General features: G+C 47.6%; 1 protein-coding gene across 2 annotated transcripts in view; it reads right to left on the minus strand.

The window, feature by feature from the left end:
• TJP3 (tight junction protein 3) overlaps nt 1-7,732 on the minus strand; it is a 46,431-nt gene extending 38,699 nt beyond the window's left edge. Inside the window, exon 1 of one of the 2 annotated variants that reach the window (XM_008171298.4) lies at nt 7,552-7,732. The gene's annotated coding sequence lies outside the window, so the exon portion shown is untranslated. The remainder of the gene's footprint in view (nt 1-7,551) is intronic. The other variant, XM_042841400.2, reaches the window with a different exon arrangement.
• Nucleotides 7,733-8,457: the final 725 nt, after the last annotated feature.

The following is an 8,457-nucleotide window of genomic DNA, read 5'->3' on the forward strand; positions in this document are numbered from 1 at the left end:
ATAGGTGATTACTGTAGTGGTAATAAGCTCTATGCAGCCGAAGAAGTGAGGTTTTTACCCACGAAAGCTTATGCCCAAATAAATCTGTTAGTCTTTAAGGTCCCACCAGACTCCGTGTTGTTTTTGTAGATGCAGAATAACACGGCTACCACCTGATACTTGTAGTTGTAATGTTTGGACTGTGAGGGTCTCCAAGTTTCACCTGATCTGGACATCCACTCTGGGTGCCAAGTGTATATTTCTGAACTGTTTAAACAGATTCTTCTTTTTGACTAGATCAGGGGTCGGCAACCTTTCAGAAGTGCTGTGCCAAGTCTTCCTTTATTCACTCTGATTTAAGGTTTTGCGTGCCAGTCATACATTTTAACGTTTTTAGAAGATCTTTCTCTAAGTCTATAATATATAACTAAACTATTGTTGTATGTAAAGTAAATACGGTTTTTAAAATGTTTAAGAAGCTTCATTTAAAATTAAATTAAAATGCAGAGCCCTCCGGACCGGTGGCCAGGACCCGAGCAGTGTGAGTGCCACTGAAAATTGGCTCGCGTGCCGCCTTCGGCACGCGTGCCATAGGTTGTCTACCCCTGACCTAGATTATTGAGTATGTTCAGTGAGGCCAAGGATGAGCTAACCCTCCCACCTACTCTTAAAGAAGCTGTTATTTCTGTTATTCCTAACCTGGGAAAGACCTTGAACTATATAGTAATTACAGGCCAATTTCTTTAATCAATTGTGATGATAAAATTTTAGCTAAAGTTCTTGCTGTATGAGAGAACTTTGTCCAATCCCATATTATACACATAAATCAGGTAAGTTTACTTTATAATAGACTTGGCTCAGATAATTTGCATCAACTGATTGATATTATTGCCACTTTGAGAGATTCTAAAAACCCTTAGCAGTCATTTCTTTACACACCAAAAAGGCCTTTGACTGCATAGTCTGGGACTATCTTTTTCCTGTGTTAGCAAAATTTGGATTTGGTGACTCATGTATTGCGCGGATTAATCTTTTATACTCTAACCCCACTGCCAGGGTAGTTACCAATGGTATTATTTCCACCCCATTTCCATTACAGAGTGAGCCGAGGCATGGCTACCCCCGTCTTCCTCTTCTGTTTGATTTAGCTCTAAAACCTTTAGCCATTGCCATCCAAGCTAATCACGCTATTAACGGCATCAAGGTGGGCCGAAAAGAGCACAAAATTAGGCTCTATGTTGTGGATGATGCTCTTGTATTAGTGTCTAAGCCTGAGGTTACTATTCCTAACCGTCCTACCACTATTAATAAGTTTGGATTCCTCAGGATATAAAATTAATTGGGGGAAAATCAGAAATCTTAGGCATTAACAAATATGCCCACAAAGGCCTTTCCTCAAATTGGGAATTTCAAGGGCAATCATCTTATATGAAATATTTAAGAATACCAATTCTCAAAATTATTCCAGACATCCCTAAGATAAATATAGATCCAATTAATGCCCAAGTGGCTGATAATTTGAGGAGATAGAGTGTGTTAACCCTCAGTTTGTTTGTTGGATAAAATTCATATATTGACAATGAACGTCCTTCGCAGAATTTTGTTATCTCCTATGGGGGGCTCCCTATTTCTACTCCTCAAACTCATTTTAAGAAAATTCAATAATATTTTCAGAATGTTCCTTTGGGGTGCAGGTAAGAAACCTAGATTGGCTCTGAACAAATTACAGCTCCCCCATCTCTGGGAGGATTTCATTTTCCCAACTTGGAAAATGATCATATCTCCTTTTTGTTAAGCCCGGCATCTTTGTGGCTGTTAGATATGACCACACAGACGCCACCTCGGGTTCAGACTGAACAAGAATTGGTATACTCTCCCGCACTTTCAGGCATTGTAGGATCAAGTTGGTATAGATTTGATGGCTCCAGAGCTCCCACAATAGCATTTGTGAGGCAAGCTTGGTCAAACTTAGCTAAAACATTCCAGTTCCACCCATTTTTCCATGTAGATGTAGTAATCTACTCTGGAGCAATCCTAGCCTTAAAATCAGCAGCAAAACTTTGCTGTGGAGGGATTGGATGGCCACAGGAATTATGACTGTGTCACAGCTAACTGACAATGATAAATTTAAACCATTTGTAGATCTTCAGCAACAATTTGGCATGTCTTGCTCTGTAGCATGGAAATCTCTTCAGTTAAAGCATTGACTTGTACATATATTTGCACTGGATGCACTGAGAGTTCCAGAACGTTTATTATTTTGAAGGAAACGTCCGGGATTTTCTCAGCCAGTGGTATCCTTTTATGATTGTCTGGCCCAAAGAACTCTGCCAAAGATTGCTAATTTGAGAGTTGCTTGGGACAGAAATTTGGATACACAGTATCTCTGGCCCAGTGGAATACAATTTTATCTAATGTTTAAAAAGCAACTATAGACCTGAGACTACAGCTTATCCACCAAAAGACACTTTTTCGAATATAGTTGTCCTCACATAGGCTAATGGGTCTCATAAATGCTGACCACTCTTGGAAATGTAACTCCCTTGATGTTACATTAGCTCATATGTTTTGGGAGTGCCCCGAATCAAGAATTTCTGGTATGAGGTGGGTCAAAGGACCAATTTGATATTGGATGCTAAATTGGAGCCCTCCCCCTTAAGTTTCATTCTTGTATATATTCCCGATACACAGAGATTACCTGGTAACAAGGCAGCATGGTTCCTGATTGCTAAAAAGTTAATCCTGCAAAAATGGTCAGTCCCCACCAAATATTGATGCCTGGCTCAGTGATACAGCTGACCTCACAGCTAATGAACAACTGGCACTCTGCAGAAAGGGTTTGCCCGAAAAATTCAAAGCAATTTGGAATGACTCTTTAAGAGGTCTATGATTAATGTAGACTCTGAAGATAGATATATTACTTCCTCGCTTTTATCCTAACTGGCTTTACTTTTGTATTATGATGAATCTGGTATTTTGGTATATTTATTGTATTTGGAAAACTGAATACAAAATTATAAATAAAAACAAACCAACAAGATGGTTCTCATTGCCTGCATGAAAATCCACAGGCAGGTTCCTGGGAGAAAAGCCATGGATGAGATGTGCATGCAATCAGTCACAGGTGGTGCCAAGGTGAGAAACACAATCAGAGAGGTCAACAAAAGGATGAACCACCAGTTCTTTACCAAAAAGGACTCCAGTTATTCCGACAGGAGTCAGTCCTGTCTGTTTCTGTTATGGATAGTTTAATATTATCTGGAGTCCCTGCATCTGTTCTGAGCTCACGTGCACTGCACAGTCCTTATCAACTGTCATGATCTGACCACCACATGGAGCAGTGAGGAGGATCTCAGAGACACTTCATTTCTAGGGAGCCCTGGGGATTTTCTCCTCAGGCCCTACACAGAAGTATTTCATTTCTATTCTAGTCTCTGCCATCAAGACATGATGCCCTGTTTGCTTCAAGGACTTTTCATAGATTCATAGAATCCAAGGCCAGAATGGACCATTGTGATCATCTAGTCTGATCTCCTGTATAACACAGGCCAGCAAATTGCCCCAAAATAATTCCTAGCAAGAAAAATATCCAATCTTGATTTAAACATTCTCAGTAATGGAGAATCCACCATGAGTCTTGGTAAATTGTACCAATGGTTAATCACCATCTATCTGTTTTCGCCTTATTTCCAGTCTGAATATGTCTAGCTTCAATTTCCAGCTCCTTGAAGGCTCTGTCCCCAGGTTGGGTATGCATACAAGATACAAAACACAGTTGCTGGAATACTACAATGAAAAGACTATTCTACTAAGGTGACAGACCCATACCTAAGCCAGACATCATCAGGATGTTCTTTGGGGAGGGACCTCAACATCTTTTCTTTTCAGACCCCACTTACAGTCCTACGCAGTCTCTCCACCCAAACAACTGTAATGTATTATTATTACTTTGCCCAGCTGTACAATAGGGATAAGGACCGGCAGTGATGTAGCCTCACTGTTATTAGTGTATTCCATCCCACAGCTCTCACAGCACTTTACAAACATGAATACATGAAGTCTCATTAAATCCTTGTGAAGTAAGCCATTGTTTTATCCCCATTTTACAGACAAGGACATTGAGGCACAGAGCAGGTTTCACAACCTGTTTACGGCAGAGCCAAAGCTAGAACCCAGATCACCCAGTCCGGCACATTAGCCACAAAGCCAGTTTTCTCCCTGATTTTGTCAGTGGGAACATTCCCTAGTGTTTGATGTTCTGTGCGGCCACATTGCTTAGGGCAACCGGCAGGGGGCAAGGGGCATTTTTGTTGTGGTTGCTACTCTTCAGCAGACCTTTTATTTCCACGCTGCAAGATCCCTGCTGCGCGAGCCATCACGGTGTGTGCGATGGCACGTCTACCTTGGGAGAGATGCACAGTGAAGCAGCCAGTTTGGGTACCAATTTATACAGAAGCCCGACTTCAAAAGAAACACACACACCAGAATGTTCGGACTAAAAACTCTAGATTCCCAGCCAGGCAGTTCACTCCATCACATAGCCAGGAGCCTTCTCAGTGGGGCGGCAACTGCTTGGAAAGCCAAGGAGAGAGACAAATTAAGGGCAGGGGCAGCTGCACTCTCGACAGAATCATCTTTTCACAGACGGAGGCACAAAGGCAGCATTGTCTGGTGGTTAGAGCAGGAGCCTGGGGGCCAGGACTCCTGCACTAGTTCCGTCTCTGCCCATGACCGTGGGCAAGTATCTCCCCCCACCCCGGGGAGGCTTTGCAAAGCACTGGATCGTCAGAGAGAGGAGCCATAGAAGCAGACTGTTGTGTTTAAAAACAAAAAGGAAGGCGTAGGCAGGGCCAAATCCTGTGAGGCTGGGCCCTGCGTGCCTCGGTTCTAACCCCAGCGTAGGGCCAGGATTCCACTCCATAGAGAGGCTGCAGAGCACGTTCCTGGGCTAGGACTGCAGCAAGTCCCCAGAATCCCCAAGCCTTATGAGGAACTGGGCCCTCCCTGGCTGTGGCTAGAGGTGGACTGGAACCAGAAAGACAGCGCCGTGGGGAGTGGCACAGAGAAAGATTGCTTAGTGACTGAGCCCAGCTGCTTAGACACCTGCTGAAGCCGATGCAATCAACAGGCTCCTAGCCTAGGTCTGAACTGGCTGCAGTCTTTGACCCGAAACTCCTCCGCAGGGCGGGACAGTGGGCGTTAAAACAGGCATCAGGGAGGCAGTCTGAGCCGTCCAGAATTCTCCACCCTGCTACATTGCCCAAGGTCAGGAGCAGTTTCTATTGTCCCTAGCCCCAGCTCTCGCCTTTATTGGCTGCCACGCACAGGGAGTTCTGAGAGGCCTAGTGCAAAGATAAACCAAGTGGTTTTGAGGAAGGGAGGCCCAGGGGGACCCTGCATGCAGTCCCCAGGAAAGGGCTCTCTATTGTCACTGCACATGGGAGTGTCCAAGGGAGGGACTCCGAAGAGGCTACAGTCAGATTGCTAGCTCTAGTAAGTGCACGTTTACCTCAAAGCATTACCACTACCCCTTCCTAATGACCTGCAGCCCCCCTCCGCTAGTCCAGCCTTGGCCTCCCCATCCCCACTTGGGAAAGGATCTGCAGCCCCTCCCCCACAATTCCCCTTTTACACTCTGATGAGCAAAATCACAGGAGCAATTCAAGTGCCTGCACAGGTTTGCTTCAGCCTCGTGCAGGGACGGCTCCAGGCACCAGCGCACCAAGGCGGCAAGCCGTGGGGGGCGGCCTGCCAGTCGCTGTGGGGGCGGCAGTCAGGGAGCCATCGGCGGCATGCCTGCGGGAGGTCCGCCGGTCCCGCGGATTCAGCGGCAATTCGGCGGCGGGTACACCGAAGCCGCGGGACCGGCAGATCGCCCGCAGGCATACCGCTGAATCCGTGTTACCAGCGGACCTCCTGCAGGCGCGCCGCCAAAAGCCGCCTGACTGCCGTGCTTGGGGCGGCAAAATACATAGAGCCGCCCCTGGCCTGGTGGATGGAGTTTTGCTCCACCCTTGGGGCACTTAAACACTAACTAGGTGTGGTGCGTGCGCCCATGCTAAGGGAGAGAAGACACCCAAGCAAACAGCCAGAGAAGCTGGTTTGGCAGGTTTCATTGCAGAAACCACCCCCACCCTCCCAGCCTGCTAAATCAAGCAGCATCTCGAAAACACTGACCACAGCCCTGGCCTGACTGGGGCGCTGGAACAGTTTGTACAGTGGGGGGGCTGAGAGCCATTGAACCGATCTGTAAACCCTGTATGTGATGGAACCACTTCAAGTCAGGGGGTGTGGCAGCCCCCCCAGCACCTATGGGCCTGACTCCCACTGCAGCCCAAGGCACAGGGCTACTACAGAAGGGAGGGGACAGCACCACCCAGTATGTTGTCACTGTGCTTTAAGCACTGATTGAGCACAGACCCAGTCCCACCCTGACAGCTCACAGTGCAAACAAACGCAGTTGTGGGGAAACTAGAGGCGGGGAGGATCTGGTCTGGGGCCTTAGGCTGGGAGCTCGGCCCCTGGTTTGTATATACAGCACGGGGCGCACTACAAATAGCCGCCTTTTCCTTTCCTTTCCTACTGCCCAGCAGAGATGTGGCTGAACAAACAGGCACTTTTCCCCAGGGCCTGAATTCAGCTCAGGTCTCATCTGCGCTACCGATGACAACAGTGGTCTAATCAGATCCTCTGATTTAGTTTTATTTGCAGCCTAGATTTGGCCCCGAGAGTGTATCCTGTCCCAGACGCAGATCTGGCTCTAAGTTACGCTTGTGTAAATCCAGAGTAACTCCTGGATTATTCTCTGCATAAAGCCGCCTATAATTTCTTAAAACTTGTTTTTCGCCAAAGCGCCTTTGCTGTCTGCAGCTCACCTACTTATGCCTCACTCTGGTGCTTCAGGGTCACCAGTGAGACTGTTTACATCCCAGCAAGCTGTTTTGTGGCTACAGCAAAGAGCTGTTTGCTTCACTGCCCCTGAGACACACCAAGGAGGAACCTGTGAAATCAGACTTTGGGGAAGTCAGGCTAACGCTTCAGAGCTCAGATCTGAAATAAAATCAATTCTACGCCCCAGCATTTCAGTCCTAGCTTCCAGGCTCTGGGCTCAGCCCCGTGTTCAGGTCACTGGCCATAGCTAAGGATTTGGTGCTGACAAGAGTGAAAGGTGAGTTTCCTTTACAAAACTGCCATTGGAGCCGGGTTCCCATGGCAAAATCCAGTCCTAGAGCGGCTGCCCTCGCTCCGGTTAGCGCTTAAAGTCTGATTCTTTGGGAAGCACCTCTACCAGTCAGTAGGAATCTTTGAACATTGCTCCCCCTATTCCACGGGAGCTCTGGGTACTTTTGGACACACCCGTCCCTTAGAAACACTCCAGCAGGGTCTGAAAGGCACGTCTATGGCCCCCACTGGCTTCCAGGGAGGTGTGCTGACAAAATGGGGAAGACTGTCCCTTTCCAACTCAAAAAGGAGGTCGTTTTTCAGCTCTGTGCCAGCAAAGAGGAATTCCCTCTCCCTCCCCCACAGCCCAGTTCAATCAAAGCCACAGTTCCCACCACATTAAACACTCACCTTGGGGGAGTGCGAGGTGTCTGCTCCTCCACAACAGAGAGATTCCCTGGGATTCAGCCACACATAGAGCCGACTCCCTGGTGCTCCCCTACCAGGAAGAAGACAACTCTCCACTCCCCAGGTAGAGCCTGCTTGAAATATGCAGCAGCCGCTTTCAGTTCAGGGCGGCTCGCTTAACCCTTTGTGGGCCAGAAACTGGAAGGCAAACAGAGGGCGAAAGAAAAGGTAACCTTTGGGAAATGGGACGTGGGCAGCTATGCTGGCATTTAACACACAGGAAGACAGAGCAGGCCAGAAAATACTCTGTATACCTGGGGAACCCTAAAAAATTAATGGGGAGCTGGAGAGACAAAGGACCTGGGGATTACAGTGGACGGGAAGCTGGATGTGAGTCAGCAGTGTGCCCTTGTTGCCAAGAAGGCCAACGGCATATTGGGCTGCATTAGTAGAAGCATTGCCAGCAGATCGAGGGAAGTGATCACTCCCCTCTATTCGGCACTGGCGAGGCCACATCTGGAGTATTGCGTCCAGTTTTGGTCCCCCCGCCACAGAAGGGATGTGGACAAATTGGAGCGAGTCCAGCGAAGGGCAACGAAAATGATCAGGGGGCCGGGGCACATGACTTATGAGGAGAGGCTGAGGGAACTGGGATTGTTTAGTCTGCAGAAGAGAAGAGTGAGGGGGGATTTGATAGCAGCCTTCAACTACCCGAAGGGGGTTTCCAAAGAGGATGGAGCTCGGCTGTTCTCAGTGGTGGCAGATGACAAAACAAGAAGCAATGGTCTCAAGTTGTAGTGGGGGAGGTGTAGGCTGGATATTAGGGAAAACTATTTCACTAGGAGGGTGGTGAAGCACTGGAATGGGTTCCCTAGGGAGGTGGTAAAATCTGCATCCTGAGAGGTTTTT

This window comes from Chrysemys picta, chromosome 25, assembly GCF_011386835.1.
Source record: "Chrysemys picta bellii isolate R12L10 chromosome 25, ASM1138683v2, whole genome shotgun sequence".
Taxonomy (NCBI): Eukaryota; Metazoa; Chordata; order Testudines; family Emydidae; genus Chrysemys; species Chrysemys picta.